This window comes from Triturus cristatus, chromosome 3_2 (assembly GCF_964204655.1).
Source record: "Triturus cristatus chromosome 3_2, aTriCri1.1, whole genome shotgun sequence".
Classification (NCBI taxonomy): domain Eukaryota; kingdom Metazoa; phylum Chordata; class Amphibia; order Caudata; family Salamandridae; genus Triturus; species Triturus cristatus.
Genome location: NC_140584.1, coordinates 346,050,584 through 346,068,635, shown reverse-complemented (window position 1 = coordinate 346,068,635; position 18,052 = coordinate 346,050,584). Strand labels below are relative to the sequence as shown.

Here is an 18,052-nt window from a genome sequence, read left to right as displayed (position 1 = left end):
GAGTGCCGCGACTCACACTTCTTAATCACGTAGCAGCCCTGCTGCCCCTGCCCAGGCCAAGTCCAAGTCCAAGAGAGTATTCAATGATAATTACATCTAATATTATACATGTCATCATCATCATGGCGGACGCGGGCCCTTCTTACGCAGACGCAGTGTTGTTGACTGTTTGCCACTTTCCAGTGGGTGGGCGGGCCCCGGAAGTTCGGAACTGTAGCGGTCTAGTTGTTACCGCGTCACGCTGACGTGACGCGGGCAGGCACGTTGGCGCCGGATGCGCGCGCAGAGCGAGCGCGGAGCGAGGTGAGAGAGAGCGCGCCGCAGCGAGGGACAGAGAGTGTTGGCCGGCGCTCCTCGGAGTAACTGCTCATTCGCATGCAAATAAATATAGCGGAAAGATCACGCGTGTCTCGAGTGTTCATTGAGACGACTTTACAGTGGCGACGAGGTCGGGATAGAAACCAGACCGACGGGGAAGCACAGTAGAGGGCAACACTCCACGTGGCTCCCACGAGTTGAAGTAAGACACGCTACCAGGCCATCGGGCCCCAAACAGAACACAGCACAGGCCGCCTGGAGTGGGGGGAGTCACGGGATACGCCCTCGCCAACCGCGTAGGTCGATCTAAGGCACAGAGCAACCGAGGAGCGTGGCAGTGCCACGGTACAGTAACCGAACCACATACAGGCCACAGGGACGACGCCGTCCACAACCGCCAAAAGCACACGAGCCGCCTTCGCACGTAATCAAGCACAGAGAGCGCTGCACTGGCTACCAAAGAGGAGGAAGTGGGGTCCAGTGACAAGAGCCCCCAGAGGATCAAGCACACAAGAAACAACGACAACACCCCAGGCAGCCCCCCGAGCAAAGCCACCGACGAAACAAGCACCAAGGAAGTAAAGATGAGTACCCCGGCAGGGTATGCGATTGCACCGGTGCAATTCCTAACGAAACCTGGTGAACCAATGATGAAATGGGAGGACTGGAAGGAATACATAGACAATTTCATAGGGGTCTTGGAGGACGAGAACGAAGAAAAATTCACTCCTCAGAGAAAAAAACGCATCCTGCTACTAAATCTAGGGCCAGAAGGACTGAGAATATACAAGAGTTTAGTACCCACGAAGAGAGAAGACACAGACGATGATGTGTATGCGCACGCGGTGGAGGACCTAGATGAGCGATACCGCCCCACCGTCTGTGTTTCGGTAGATAGATATAACTTCCAGCAAAGGAAACAAAAGGTGGGGGAATCCATCGAAGAGTATGTAGCAGCACTGAGGAAGCTAGCAGCCCCGTGCAGGTACGCACTGTGGGAAGACGAATTTATAAAAGACCAGGTGATCATGCACACCACCAGTGCAAACGTGCAAGACAAGCTGTGGGCGAGTGGGGACACCACACTCAAAGAAGTAATGGTCATAGTGAAGAGGGCAGAACTCTCAAAGAGGTGCGCCGATGCTACCAGGAAAGAGACGGTCACCCCAACCATGGTGAACAGGATACAGGAGGGAGATCACCGCAGGGACCAGAAAACCAAACCACCCATAGCCAGAGGGACCAGCAGATGGCAAGGGAAACAAGCGGACAGCGAGAACAAGAAAACGTGCTACAGGTGTGGAAGTTGGTCCCACGAAGCCCACGACAGACGTTGCCCGGCCTTCAGAGCCAAATGCATGCACTGCGGTATCATGGGTCACTACGAGAAGGTGTGTCGGAAGAAACAGCAGAAAGGAGTGGTGAAATATATGGACCAAAGCACAGAAGACCAGGAAGAAGCCACGGAGGAAGAGGTGGTCACTGTCTTGTGTATATACGATCAGGTATTGAGCGTGGATGCCAAGAGATCAACCAAACCGGTCCTAGAGATGTCCATGGGCGGCATAACCATCTCAGTCGTGGCAGACACCGGATCCCCATTTACCATCATACAGAGAGCAGTGTGGGTAGAACAATTCCAAACCAAGTTGGGCCCTGGGCTGGAGAAACTAGACATACGACCGGTAACATATAATGGTGATCGCATTCCCATGCTAGGCTTCCGATGTCTACTGTTCGAGTTCAGAGGCCGATCAGCGTGGTGCAAACTGTATGTGGCCGAGAAAGGACCCTCCGTCCTGGGATGGTTGGACCAGGGCGACCTGGGCATAAAACTCGACCCAGGGGGGAAGGAACAGATCCTGCTCACAGACCAGGAGGAATGGCCGGACATGGATAGATGGAAGAAGAACTACCCAAAGGTGTTTGGGGGCACAGTAGGAAAAATGGAGAAATTTCAACACAAAATAGTACTTAAGGAAGGAGCCACACCAGTAGCACATAAAGTGAGGAATGTGCCCATTGCAGTAAGGGAAGCTGTCCAGACAGAACTCCAAGATCTGGAGAAGAAGGGCATCATAGAACCCATAACCTGTGCCGAATGGCTGGCGCCTTTGGTGGTCGTGATGAAACCCAACGGGAAGGTCAGGCTCTGTGTGGACTTGAGAGAACTCAATAAGAACATAGTGGTGGAGAAATTTCCCCTTCCCAAGATAGAGGAGATGCTGGCGAGAACCAGAGGAGTCCAGTGGTACTCCACCATCGACCTTACATCAGCTTACCACCAGGTAGCTCTACACCCGGACAGCAAAAGTCTCACATCGTTCATTACCCCGTTTGGGTGCTACAGATTTTGTCGCATGCCGTTCGGGCTAGCCTCGGCGGCGGCCGTCTTCCAGAAGATGATGCACCAACTGTTCAGAGACTGCAAGGACGTACAGTACTTCCAGGACGATATACTAGTGATGGGCAGAGACAGGAAGGACCATGACCGGACACTAGAAAAGGTATTACGGACACTGGAGGCCAAAGGTCTCACGGCGGAATGGTCGAAATGCCGGTTGGGACTGCAATCGGTGACCTATTTAGGCCACGAAATAGGGCAACAGGGGATCACACCCAAGATGGAGAACGTGAAAGCCATCGTTGAAGCACCGTCCCCCAAGAACAAGGAGGAGGTCAGATCATTCCTGGGGATGGCGGAGTACTACAGCAAGTTCGTGGTACAATTCGCATCCAAGACCTACAACTTGAGGAGGCTGACCAGAGAAAGCACGGTGTTCCAATGGACACCGGAAGCCCAAGCGGAATTTGAAGTCATCAAAAAGGGGATCCTAGAAGCAATACCACTCAAGGGGTACGACCCACAAGGCGCCACCATACTCATCACGGACGCCAGCGACAAGGGGTTAGGCGCTGTACTCATGCAAGACCGAGGAAGTGGGGACATGGAGACAATAAGCTTCGCCTCCAGAGCACTGACGGAGACAGAAGGCAAGTACAGCGTCATTGAGAAGGAGATGTTGGCGGTAGTGTGGGCCATGACGAGGTTCCGGCAGTTCCTATGGGGTACCCGATTCCTGCTCAAAACGGACCACAAGCCGTTAGTGAAGGTTTTAACATCGTGCGGACACGCCAGCGCCACACCCAGGATATCGAAGATGTCCCTAAAATTGTTGGAATTCAGATATGACGTGGAGTACATCCCTGGAAACAGGAACCGAGTGGCGGACTACCTGAGTCGAGCGGCGGCCATGGAGCCGGGGGAGGAAGACCCAGCGGACAGAGGAGAGATGGTGGCTCTCAGCGAGGACCAAGAGAAGATCATCAGCATACAAGAGTGGACTGAAGCTTATGAAGAAGATGCTGACCTGATGGAGGCAAAAGTGCACATCACCCAAGGGTGGCCTGATTAGAAAAAGGTGAAAACCAACCTCAAACCTTTTTATGAAGTGAGAGAAGAACTGACAGTGGGAGACGAGGGCATATTCATCTACCGAGGAGACAGAGTAATCCCCCCCACGAACCTCATCAACAAATTGCTGGACTTATTACATGAAGGCCACCTTGGCATTGGGAAACTCAAAGCCAGATCGAAACAGAACTACTGGTGGCCAGGCATGGACATGAGAGCAGAGAGACACGTCAGGGAGTGTCCCCAATGCCAAGGGGCCGACAAAACGTTGAGGCCATTACGCCCGGCACTGGGAAAATTCGACACTCCCTCAAACCCATGGGAAGAGTTGTCGATAGACATTTTAGGACCGGTGCTGGATGACCAGAGCGTACAGAAGTATGTGTGTGTCCTCATCGACCGTTATTCCAAATGGCCAGAGATAAAAGTGAGCGAATCCATGGATACGGAGAACATCCTGGAGTTCCTATCGGAGACATTCACCCGGGAGGGAATTCCCAAGTCCATCTTGAGCGACAATGGGCCCCAGTTCACATCAGAAAAATGGAAACAGTTCATGGGGAGAAACGGCATCTCGGTAAAGCACACGGCCATATACCATCCGGCAGGTAACGGTCTAGTGGAACGATTTAACAGGGTGGTGATGGGGGCCATACAAGCGGCCATCACCTGTAACAAAGACTGGAAGAAAGCGGTGGAGAATATGGTATGGGCCTACAGAATAACACCCACAAGCACGGGGTACAGCCCGTTTCAAATATTGAGAGGACGTGAACCCTTCACGCACGACAACAGAATCTGGAAGGAGAAGGTAGTGACCAGCGAATGGTCTCCGGCGGTCGTAAGAGCAAATCTGGAGAGGGCACAAACCATCTACACCAATAACTACAATAAGAGGAGGAGTGTGAAGGACACTCGGTTAGTGAGGGGAGAATGGGTGAGAGTAAAGTTGGCTACCCTACAAAGGAAAGGAGACAGCAAGTACAGCAAGCCCATGCAGGTCAAGGAAGTGTATGATAGAGCGGCCCTGCTCAGCGATGGGAATGTGTGGTCGCAGGACCGCATGGCCCGGTGCAACAAGATATTGAGATGGGAACAGTGGGAACCGGAAGGTGAAGGCACGGAAGACGTGGATGAAGGGAATAAGGTGAGCGGAAGTGAAGAAAGGGAAGAAGCAGATGTAGGAGAGGAGCAAGTAGGAGAGCAAGGGGGTGAGACCCCAGTGGCAGAGATGGACAGGCCCAGAGGTAATATGAACAGTGGAGGAGCGATGACTGAAGGAACAGAACGTGAGGAGACACAGAGCCAAGTGGCGCGAGGGTACAGTGGTAAGGTGACCAGGAGCGGAAGACAAGTTGTAAGGCCTTCCAGGTTCCAAGACTTTGAACTGGACTGCGAACTGTAAGTGACTGATCTTTGGGTTGGTAAAAGGGGGAGATATGTAGCGGTCTAGTTGTTACCGCGTCACGCTGACGTGACGCGGGCAGGCACGTTGGCGCCGGATGCGCGCGCAGAGCGAGCGCGGAGCGAGGTGAGAGAGAGCGCGCCGCAGCGAGGGACAGAGAGTGTTGGCCGGCGCTCCTCGGAGTAACTGCTCATTCGCATGCAAATAAATATAGCGGAAAGATCACGCGTGTCTCGAGTGTTCATTGAGACGACTTTACAGGAACACACACTGATTTATTTGGGCGGGCGTTGGGGCCGAGCCGGAGGTTCTGATATTGCGCGCACAGATTATTTTCACTCTTTTTTTTGCATCATATAACGCGAACTCGACCCAAAGGTATTGGAGCGCTGTACATAAGCACCCTATTTACATTACATATTCAGGCACAGGAAGATTAAGTGATTTGCCCAGAATCACAGGATGTGGACGGGACCTCGAGACTCGATTTGAACCCTGGTTTCCTGTACCAAAGTCGGCAGCGCAGCCAACGGAGCCACCAGTTGCCCTGCTCCAGCATAACCACCGTGGCAGATCCCCATGAGTCATCGACGACATTAAGTCAGCCCGGCGGCCCCGGCCCGACCAACGACGACGACGAAGGGCAGAGCTGGCTGGGCTGTGTGCAGTGTAGGCATCGATCAACTGTCTGGCACCCAGTAGTACTGTCTACAGGACGGTCTGGCACTGCAGACTGCGGTCTGGTAGCAATCAGGCAGCACCAGGCTGCCGCCGCCTAATCAATCATAGTACGCACGTACTAATTATTAAAGCAAACAGCAAAGGTACAAGGAGGCAGTGCAGCTAGCAGAGTGTGCCCCCCTGCCCACCGGCCCACCACCACGAGTAATGGTAAGAGATTAGAAGTTAAGCACTTAAAAGTTTTAAGTTAAGCTGCAGCAGTAATTGATTGTAAACTAACTAGCTAAGCGAAGCCAGCTAACTAGGGATGCCAATGCTAACTATCTATGCCCGTATGCCGTCACCAATGCTGTATTTTTTTTGGGGTAGAGTGATGGGGGTTCAGCCGGTCTGGTTGTAACTGTAATATCACAGGCGTGGACCGTGGGGCTGGAGGCAGGCAGCAGGCAGCTCACCTCCGGCGGCTCCAAACGCTCCATAATATATATATGAATAATACGACGATTATTACGATGATGATGGTAGATTTAGGCTCACAACTTAAAGCAGGTCAGTAACATAAACGAAATACCAGTTTCAGTAACAATATGGTTGCTTTCTATATACAATGCATATATGATATAAAGAATTGCACATCACAAACAGTGTGATGGTTGAGTGTACTTTTTAGATAAAATAGTTACCCATGCATTGCAATGAAATCACTCATTCAAAGGCAGAATAATACAGCAAACGGACTATAGCATTGTGGTGACAGAAAACTACCCCTCTTGGTTGACTTAAGATGTGACGGAGAATGTCTTAAGGCAATGGCTTTAAGAAGCGGATGCAAATACACCAATGGTCACAGAGAGCTGACCGTAAGTATACTCTATGTACATTGTAAGCAGTAGGTCCTGTAGACAGCTGCACTGTCATCTCAGAGCTGAACACGATTTGTGTCTGTGATTATAGGGGGATCTGGGTAATTGTTCAGCACACAGCCATAAACACGATTGACTATCATTAGGGAAGATTTTATTTTTGTGGCCTAGGGTGACCAACCGTCCTTAAATTGGACCTCACGTCCGTTGTCCGTGAGGATCCTTTTTACGGACGCCTTTTGTCTGAAATTTTGGGCCTTGCAGGAAACAGAAGAGTTCCCTGTGAGAGGCCTCAGCCCCCTTGATGGGGCGCCTCGCACTCATCTGTGAAGCACAAGAGCAGCCCACCCCCGCCCATTGTCATTCTGTATGCGGCTGATTGCCACATCCAGAATGACAATTGGCCAGTCTGGGCTGTGAAAGCATGTGGGGGCCTCCTCCAGTCTCCCCCTGGGGCAGGGCATTCCCTTAAGGTTAGATGGACGACATTTACATTTAAGACTCCTCTAAGGCGGTGGTCTTGAGCGTGACATTGAACACTAGTCAAGATAGCCTACAGAAGTACAAGGCTGACTTGAAATTTCATAACTTTAAACCCCATTTTGATTCTCACACAAATCTAGGTGTTGTGAGCTGAGCATTTACTAAACACCAGTGAAACAGTGTACAACATTTTTCGGGTGACATGTTGCACTTCATTCAGTCTTGACCTCCAAAATGAGGAATTGGGATTAGCTCTTGTTTCAAATGGGCTCTGGTGCACTGAAGGGGACACAGCACACAAACTGTAGGATTACCGTGACCCAGACCCTTTTCTTTACCAGGCTTTCTTCCAAAATACTATTGCAGCAGAAGGAAAAGTTACACCAAGCAGGCAAACAAAAAGAATATGTAGAAGAGAAGTACCACAATTACAGTGTGCAAAGTAAAAAAGTTTAGAAGAAGAAATTATAGTTCTTTCACAGTCTCATCATTTCAGAGCTGAAGCATTGTTAATATTATTTACAACAAAGCCATAGTTGCTGCTTTTTTTAATTGATTTTATGCAACTAACATCCATTGCCAAAGCCAATACTCATGGCTTGCTGAAAGTCTAATGTTACTGGATGCAATGACAGAAACAGCAAAATACCAGTCGGGCGGCGCACTATGCTCAGCACATATTTTTAGCTTACGTGTTTTAAGCCAAGCGCTTAATTAAATCAGACACACCCCCTGGAGAGACCCCGACTTTTTTTTATCCCACGTAAAGCCCTGGAAACAACACCATGTCACAGTCACCTCACGTCCTGGCACTTTGCATCATGCATGACTTCCAAGTTTTCAGATTGCCTATGTGCAGGTGCATAGTGAATCTCGCCCACCCCACCCCACCCCTTGCTTTAGGAAATACAGCGAGGGTGAAGTTCTTGATGAGCATCTTTTGTCTGCAACTTGATGGGTGGATGAGTGGGTGGGTGTATAGGTAAAATGTGGCAGAAAGGATGGGTGGCTAAGTGAAAGGGGCATGGCGAGAGAAAGGGAGGATGGATGGATGAGTGAAAGCATGGATGAATAATTGGCAGAATGGATGGGTGAACGATGCATAATGAATGAAAGGGAGGGTAGAGAGTTAGATGGATGGATGAGTGAAAGGGTGGACGGATGAGTGACTGGGTGGATGGATGAGTAAGTGAAAGGATGGCTCAATGGGTAAAAGGGTAAATGGTTGGATGGATGAGTGAATGGGTGGAAGACTAAATGGATGAGTGGAAGGATGGCTGGGGTGAAAGGGTAAATGGTTGGATGGATTAGTGATTGGATGAATGAGTGGAAGAGTAGATGGATGAGTGAAAGGATGGATTCGGTGAAAGGATGGATGGATGATGGATGGATGAGTGAAAGGGTGGGTGGATGAAGGGATGGATGAGTGAAATGATGGATGGAAGGCTAGATAATGGATAGGTTTGTAAATGATTGAAAAGGTTTGGATATGGATGGGCACACAGATGGAAGGACAGAATGAATGGTGAAAGACTGAATGATGGATGAAAGAATTAATGGATGACAGAATGTAAATTATCATATGAAATACCACAAAAAGACCTGCACAGTTGCTCAAAGCTGCACACATACCAAATAATTGTGAAGTGCATGATTTTCTCAACCTCGTATAAATTTATTTTGACTTGTACTTAAGTGGTTGTCTATTTACTTACTATTATAGTATTGAGCAACTTCCTCTGGTGTGTCTGTAAAATGTACCTTTTTCACAAAGGTTTGTTCTGAATTTTGACCTTCTGTCCTGAATTTTTGTCCTGAATTTTGACCCTCTGTCCTGAATTTTAAGCTTACCGTCCTGAATTTGCACCCATGCCAATTGGTCACCCTATTGTGGCCTGAAGCCATAGCGCTTTTCGATACTGATTCTGTTTGCTGAAGAGTGTTCGAAACACTGCCAACCTTTAAATGGGGATTTTTTTTAGCATATTGAACAGAAATTGTGTTATGGCGATGTGTGGTACGCTCTTTTTCATAGAAAGTTGTGAAATAGCATTTACAGAGCTTAATCCACTATACTTTTACTTTGCACCAGTCGTTTCTTGAAAACACCATTGTCACATTTTGAGGAATGACAGTCCGCATCCTATGTATCCACTTTTAGGAGGAATAATGTCTTGGAAAATTGAAGAGAAGTTAGTATTTGTGTGTTTAACTCCACCAACCATGAAATCGTCACCTCTGCTTTCCTTTAACGCCTTTATCATTAAACAATCGTAAATCAGACTATACGTGAGCCTCCTTGCCACACGTGAAGCACCGACTCTGACGCCAAATACAAGCTCTTTCACTCCTCGTAAAACATATCAAATCAGGCCATATTTGAGTCGCCTTGCCACCCACGAAACACTTGTAAATCAGGGCGAATATAAACCCTCTGGGCATCATGAAACACAGGAGGATAAATATGACCAAAAAAAGTGAAACGCTTGTGAATCATACCGTATTATTTTCACCCCAATCAAAAGAAACAGACATAATCAGAGCTAAAATAAAAATAAAACTTTGGGAGGGGATAGAGACACCAGCCAGTGTGCTGCAGACAAGAAAATTGGGACACACAATCCCTAAAAAAAAGTCTGCTATTTGGTGTGCAGTGGGCCGTTCATGCCTTCCGACGCCAGTGTCACGGCACCTGTTGCACTACTGATAGCTACGCCCCTACCAGGGTTTGACTGGGACAAAAAATAGGCCCGGGGACCACAATAAAAGTGACCCCCATTGGTGAAGCTTTGTTGGTTCCTGGCGATTGGCATTGTCGCCTCCTTTCATTGGCTGACCTTGCTATGAGTCAACCAATGAGAGGAGGGTGCAGTCCCTTACTCGTAACAGAGTGGATGTGGTCAGTGAGATTTGCTGACCCCACACTACTTTGTCACTGATAGACACTTGGCCCTGGGCACTTCAGGGCTAAAAACTAAAGCTCCCAGGTCCAAGGCTTTCAGTGACGCTCCCCCGTCGTCATGAGGGATAGGACTTCCACCACTTTGCAGGCCCACAAGATCTTCAGTCTGGAAAAGTTCCCCTAGACAGCCATGCACCTTCACATTTATACTCCACTATACTGATTAACCTTAACCCCATACCCCTTCGGCCACTGAAAGTGACAGAGGCTGACTCATTCAAGTGTACTGCATGATTTTATTCAGTTTATCTGTTTGGACTAGTGTTTTCACAACATTTTGTTTTATTTTGTCACTTAACCTCTTCAATGCCCGTGACGAGCTGGACTCGTCATGGGCCGCGGTGGCGCTGTGCCCATGACGAGTCCAGCTCGTCACAAACCCCGCCCGCTAATGTAACGGCCGGCACAGGGCGGGGAAAGGGGCGGGCACCGAAGGGGTTAACTTAAGCTATGTCAAAGTTGTATCTTTGAACTCATAGACTCTGTTAAAAATGGCATGCCCTACCTCCAGTATTGTCCTTTCCCCAAATCAGCACACAGAGCACTGAAATTGTTCCTTTTCAATGCTTTAGTGGTTTTAGCTAATTTATTCCAAAATTATGCTTTAAATGCACTTTTGCTTTAATCTTTTTTTAAATGGTTCACGGGGAACCTCCTCTGAGGAAGGCTCCCTTTCTGAAATTCAGAACAGGTATTATATTTGACTTTTAGCAGTGCCAGTTGAAGATGTGGGTGGAGCTTATAGAGTAAGTGGGTGGAGCCAGAACAAAGTGGGTGTGGCCTCCGACAAACATTTGAGCACCTGCACTTCATATTTTACAAATTAAGCACTGGGCAGAAGACATATAAGGTTCTAGGAAGCTACCCACTCTGAAGACTTACATTGGGCTTCTTTTCACTCGGTGCACTCAGAAATCAGCAGCTCCAGACTCTATTTCCCCTTTTCACATGTTAGGAGTTTTTGAGGGAAGGCTTTGTAAAAGGGTTAGTTTCCACCAACCTCACCGCCATGTGGGCTGCAATTCGTGCATTCAGAAGTTCATCTCATGAATTCTCTCAGATATTTCCTTTGGTGGCGCACCTTCTTACAAGTTTTAGACTCAAAATGCCAGCAGTTCATAATGCAGTACCCACTTTCTATTTGTCAATTGTCCTTTAAGTCTTCCAGTTGGCTCCATTCGAACCATGGATGCTAGTCTGCACCATATTGAGAGAAGATGGCCTTTTTTAGCCATCACCTCTGCCAGAAGATTAAGAGAACTTTCTGCTCTTTTGATTAATTTTCCCTATTTAAGTATGTTTCTAGATAGGGTTGTACTTCGGTTTGATCTCAAATTTGTTCCAAATGTGCAGTCCAAGTATCATTCTTCCCAGGAGATAATAATGCCACGTTTTCTATCGTCTCCAGATTCTGACATCTACTTTGGATACACCAAGAAGTTTGTAGAGCTACTTAAAGAGAACAAACCCTTTTAGTGTCTCTAACTCCTAGTTTATCTTATGTGGGGTCACCAACAAAGGAAAAAAATGTCAGCTCCCATGCTGAGTAGATGTGTTAAAGGGGCTATTACACGGGCTCAAAGGTCAGCTGGGTGTGTGACCCTCCTCAGGATGTCTGGGGTTGATCTACAAGAGCGGTTTCGGCTTCTTGGGCTGAGGCGGGTGGTGCTTCTTTACTTGCGATTTGTAGGGCAGGGGGGACATGGTCGGCTCCTCAGACATTTATTTCACATTATCATTTGGATTTATCAAATTCTGCAGTAAAGAATTTTGGTTCTGTTGTTTTAGATACAGGAATGGAGTAATTGTTGTACAGTCGAATAAAGTGTTTTCACTGAGCAAATGTAGAACTCGGTACATTTATTCGCCTGATATCTCCTCATGCTTGTAATGCCTGAGACGGGGGATGCGTAATACTTGCTCGCTGAAATAGGGTGGCCCCTGCAGGACTTGACTACCGAGGTCTGATAACTCAAGACCATTGTGACATTAAGGTAAATAACATATGCAATAGAAATGTAGCTATGTAACCTTATATCGTGCATGAACACTGAGATATTACAACGTATGTGGTGCATAGATAAAATGCACTGGAAACTAGCGCAGTGAACGGGGAGTAAGATTTAAAACCCAGAAGTATGCGTAGACAGCGCGGTGTATTTACTTAATCAGGTCCTGAATATCGACATCCCTGGCAGAGCACAACGAAAATCTCCTCCCACCTCTTCCAGCCCATGTACAATCATGGGAGCTGGTATATAACCAATGTAGCTCGCCGAAAGCAAAGCCTAGCTGAAAACATTCATTTCGAATACAGATAGCAAGGTATAGCAAACAATGCAGCGTTAGATCTGATAACCTATTACCGTAAGTACACGCTGAGACTGGATAATTGATTTTGAAAAAAGGCAGCAATATATTGGAAATAAGATCTGAGACACCTGCGCTTATACAAGCCAATGCATGTTATGTCTGCAATATAATTGATTCAGTAAAATTCAAGTGCAGAGGGTATGACAATTACAATATTTTACGGCTCTGGGGTGTACTATTTATAGAAATGGCGTAGACAGCTGTGCAATACCTGAGCAGGGAATTTTCCTTGTGTGTGTATATATATTTTCATTTACCTGCAAGGTACGGTGAAGAGTCAATAGTTCCTTCGGACACTTTATAACACTCCCAGCAGCCATACTGTTTACTCCCGTCGCGTAGCGACGAATCGAACCTAATGAAATTGAAGAAGGACGGCCAAACGTAGACTTATATCGCCCTCTTCCTACGTTAGACATAAAGACAGGCGCGTTGTGCTACTTCCGCCGTGACCTAATGCCGCGGCCATGCGCAGCGTGCAACTTTTCACATGCAAACGTAGCTATGAAACTTTGTCAACAATAGCGTAATGAGCAGGTTATGTAAAACGGAATACTTGATGAATATTTAGTTTACAAATTATAGCCAAATTGAGTAATTGTTGGCATTCACACTTTTTTTTAAAGCTAGACGCATAGGCTCGCTGGATGGTAAAATCCCTCGTATTTTTAACATATGTATTTATGTGGGAGTGGGAATAAGTTAAATAAGTACACTTTATTATGTCTAGTTACAGTAGCTTTAAAGTGTGTACTGGAGTTCATGTAATAACAAGCATTTGCAATGCAATAGGTCTCGCATTTGCGAGAGTTTGGGCTATTGCTATGGTAAATGACAATGCCTTTTATTTAAATGTTGGTTTTTAAAACAGATAAATAAAAGGCCTTGTCATTTACAATGGCAATAGCTTTAGGGTGACCAACTGGCATTGGTGCAAATTCAGGACGGTGAGTGTAAAAATTCAGGACAAAGGGTCAAAATTCAGGACAAAACTTCAGGACAATAGGTAAGTTTTACAGACACATCAGAGGAGGTTGCGCAATAGTATATAAGTAAGCCCAGCCATATCCAAACATATGGAACCATTTGCAAACCTATCCATCTATCATTTCACTCATCCATCCCTTCATGCATCCTTTCACTCATCCATCCATTATCCATCCATCCACCCTTTCACCCTATCCATCTGTACACTCATCCATCCACTCTTCTACCCATCCATCCATCCATTCACTCATCCATCCAGCCATTTACCCTTTCACCCATCCAGCCATCCTTTCACTTACTCATCCATCCACCCAGTCACTCATCCTTCCACCCATCCACCCTTTCAGTCATCCATCCATCCTCCCTTTCTCTCTCCATCGACCCTTTCACATAGCCATCCTTCCTTCCATCCATCCACCCACCCATCTACTCATGAATCCATCCATTGACTCTATCACTCATCCATCCTTTCTCTCATCCATTCATCATTTCACTCCTGCACTCATCTATTCATCCTTTTGTCCACCTACCCTCCCTTTCACTCACTCATCCATTCTTACATCCACCCTTTCACTCATCCGTCCATCCATTCACCCTTGCACTTATCCATCCATCATTTCACTCATCCATCCACCCACTCATCATCCACCTTTTCACTCATCCATCCTTTCACTCATCTATCCACCCTTTTACCCATCCAGCTACCCTTCCACCCATACATCCAGCTATTTACCTTTTCTCTCATCCATCCATCCTTCCACTCACTCAATCCATCCATCCTCTCTCATTATCCATCTATTCAATCTTTCATTCATCCATTCACCCTTTCACTAATTCATCCAGCCATCCACTCATCCCTTCACTTACTCACTTGCTCACCTTTTCATATTAATTTTGAGCTGAGCCTTTTTGAGAAGAGGCCCATCAAGAACTTCACCCTCGCTGCAGGAGCCATTCCAGGACTGGTACAGAAGCCACCCAGGGCGGAGACAGGATCCACCACAGGGGGGACAGGAGCCATCACAGGCGGAGGGGCGGACAGGAGCCACCACATGGGGGGACAGGAGCCATCACTGAGGGGGGGGACAGGATCCACCAGGGTGGGCACAGGGGTGGGCATGCAGTATTCTAGTATCATCTTGGTCTCTTCCAGGGTGGGGTAGGGCTCCTCACCCCCTCCTGGACAAGACAACGAGACGACAGGCTCTCTTTCTAAAATATTAGTTTTGCCATCCCCCACTGTGATGTACAGTACTTAAAGGAGATACTCCAAGAGAACTGATTTAACTGATTGTCCTCCATACTTTGTTAATCAGTGTGGGTGCGATTGTGCCATTTCTTTATTTTATTACTTTATAGACTGCATGTTTGAAGAACCGAGGTGTGCTTACAATTTAGTAACAGCAATTAAGCTCTGTGAAGAGAACCACGTGCTGCCTCGGTGTAATCAGGGCCGGTTCTACGATTTTTGGGGACCTGGGCAGGAAGGGAATGTGTGAGGCCCCTCTAAATTGCTAACATGATGCATTCAGGGCTGTTTGCATCTGAATAGATGCCCCTGCTCCTGAAGCTGCAGCCCCTCCCTCTCAGTCACGTTCAAACACCTCTTAACAGCTCATCAAGGGCTGAAGGTGTGAGGGTTGCCATCCCGCTGTGCCTCTCCAATGCTGCTGGGTATCTGAGCTTTGGTACTGCATCGGAGTCTGTTACACCCGACCTCAACAGCATCGGAGTCAAGCAGGGAGGTGGGTGGAAGCTGTACTGGCTTTAGGGTGGTGCGATCGGTGCCCGCTTAAAATTACGGACAAATGGCGTCCGTTAAAGAATCCTTCACGGACAACGGACAGACGGCCGAAATTACGGACTGTCCGTGAAATTTACGGACGGTTGGTCACCCTAAATAGCTTACACTCTCTCAAATGTGAAGGCTATTGCATTGCAAATGCTTGTTTATAAAAAGCACCCCATGCCTCTCTTTCACTTTAATGGCGGCCACGCCCCTTTCTTTAGACGCGGCTCGTCGAAAGAAAGGTGCACGGCTGCTATTAAAATGAAAGCGCAGAAGTGGGTGCTTTTACAAAAAAAAGCATTTGTTTTTCAAGTTGGCCCTATTGGTAATAAAAATGTAAAAGCGGGCGCCGAGCTAAAACCGTAGCACGGCGCCCGGAGGCAAAGCGGGCACCCTTGTAGGAAAGCGCTTCATGCCTGCAATTGGGGAAAATCATTAAAGTAAATAGTGCTCACAGACTGTAGATAAAATAGACCGTGTAACAACACAAGTAAAAAGTCCAGCCCTCATGGGAGGTTACAAATGCAGTCAAGGCGGTACTAAGGAGGGACTACTAACCCTATTCATAAATCAAAAGCAACCATTTAGAAACAACAGTAACAGGAGCCAATTGAAAAATGGGCAGAGCTTCAAGTCCATACCTGAATAAAGTATGCCTCTCAAAGCAGCGCATGCACTGCCCAGGCTCGACCAACATCCACAGCGGAAGGCATTAGTTTAGCTCACTTTAGCCATTTATTTGTTTTGGTTGGCTCACCTCAACCACTGCCTAAATAAACTGTCATTCAAGCTTTTAGTTTTCACCATGGCGTTCCACATGTCTGACTGCTTTAAAAAGTGCAGTCCATCGTAGTTCATGCAAAGCAAAAGGAAATACCCATGCAGTGCAATGGAGACACTTTTGTATGCATAAACATTGTTTCTATGCTTGTTGTGATGTTGCATCAATGGTGATTTTGTACCATAATGGGATTTTGCAGCTAAATGTGATTTTGATCCTAAATGTGATAGCATGATGCTGTTTACGTTGCACCAAGGACAACGTTTATTTTACACTTAGGGGCCGATTCCGATGGCCGGTCGGACAGCTGTCCGTAGCCTTTCCGTGCGACCGACACGTACCCGGAGCCGGTCCGTCCTGTAGAGTAAGTACGATGCGCATAACTGCCAAAAACACGACCAACACGTAGGCTATGAATCAAGCCCCATTCTCCGTCCGAGCCGTAACTCCTAAAGATGAACCGAGCCGCCCGGAAGGAGTATCCATAGCAGTTTCCGGCATGACAAGTACGAAGCGTACTTGCTACGCGCCGGACGGGTCGTCACGCACGGGACATCACAGCATCCGGAAAACAAGCATATCAGCTACGATTCGCACCACAAATCAATCCACGGCTACGAGACGGACCAGCTTGCAGCGAGTACGATACGGAGCAACAAGCAGCGTGTACTACACAAACACATCATGAATCCCATCGCGCAGGTCATACCAGTACTCTACATCTATGACCAGCTCAGGAACCGACGGCGCAGGCGGTAAGTTAGACACCTACAACACAAACAAATGACACGTACCTGCAAACTGGCACACACACACACACAGGGGATCCACATCCTTGCCACTAACAACAGCCGACCATAGGGGTTGCATGGCCAGCACCACAAACACCCCCACTCACAGGGGACCTGTTGCCCATCACCCCTGCCACCCCCACTCACAGGGGACCTGTTGACAATCACCACTGCCACCCCCAGCCATAGGGCTTATGTTGCCCCTCGCCCCTGCCACCCCCAGCCATAGGGCTTATGTTGCCCATCACCCCTGCCACCCCCACTCACAGGGGACCTGTTGCCCATCACCCCTGCCACCCCCACTCACAGGGGACCTGTTGCCATCACCCCCAGCCATAGGACTGATGTTGCCCATCACCTCTGCCACCCCTAGTCACGGGGGACCTGTTGCCCATCACCCCTGCCACCCCCAGCCATAGGGCTTATGTTGACCATCACCCCTGCCACCCCAGCCATAGGGCTCATGTTGCCCATCACCCCTGCCACCTCCACTCACAGGGGACCTGTTGCCCATCACCCCTGCCACCCCCAGCCATAGGGCTTATGTTGCCCATCACCCCTGCCACCCCCAGCCATAGGGCTCATGTTGCCCATCACCCCTGCCACCCCCACTCACAGGGGACCTGTTGCCCATCACCCCTGCCACCCCCAGCCATAGGGCTTATGTTGCCCATCACCCCTGCCATCCCCACTCCCAGGGGACCTGTTGCCCATCACCCCTGCCACCCCCAGCCATAGGGCTTATGTTGCCTATCACCCCTGCCACCCCCAGCCATAGGGCTTATGTTGCCCATCGCCCCTGCCACCCCCAGCCATAGGGCTCATGTTGCCCATTACCCCTGCCACCCCCACTCACAGGGGACCTGTTGTCCATCACCCCTGCTACCCCCAGCCATAGGGCTTATGTTGCCCATCACCCCTGCCACCCCAGCCATAGGGCTCATGTTGCCCATCACCCCTGCCACCCCCAGCCATAGGATGGGTGATGCGCAACACATCCAGCATCAGGTATGTCCGCAAAATACATCCCCCATAACATCATGACAACAGTGTGTAGTCTGTGACAAATGCCCACAACAGTGATTATGGCTACAAGCATACAATGTAAGTAACAGCACATGTGTGACCAACACATTAGTGTGACATACACAAGGCAAGCCTCACCCTAGCACTGTGACAATGTAAAAAGAACACCCCCTCACTG

At 48.3% G+C, this 18,052-nt stretch overlaps 1 protein-coding gene across 3 annotated transcripts in view; it reads right to left on the bottom strand.

The window, feature by feature from the left end:
- The window catches only part of STPG1 (sperm tail PG-rich repeat containing 1), a 264,699-nt gene extending 251,850 nt beyond the window's left edge, over positions 1-12,849 (bottom strand). For 2 of the 3 annotated variants that reach the window (XM_085647846.1, XM_085647848.1), the window contains exon 1: positions 12,758-12,849. The gene's annotated coding sequence lies outside the window, so the exon portion shown is untranslated. The remainder of the gene's footprint in view (positions 1-12,757) is intronic. The other variant, XM_085647849.1, reaches the window with a different exon arrangement.
- Positions 12,850-18,052: the final 5,203 nt, after the last annotated feature.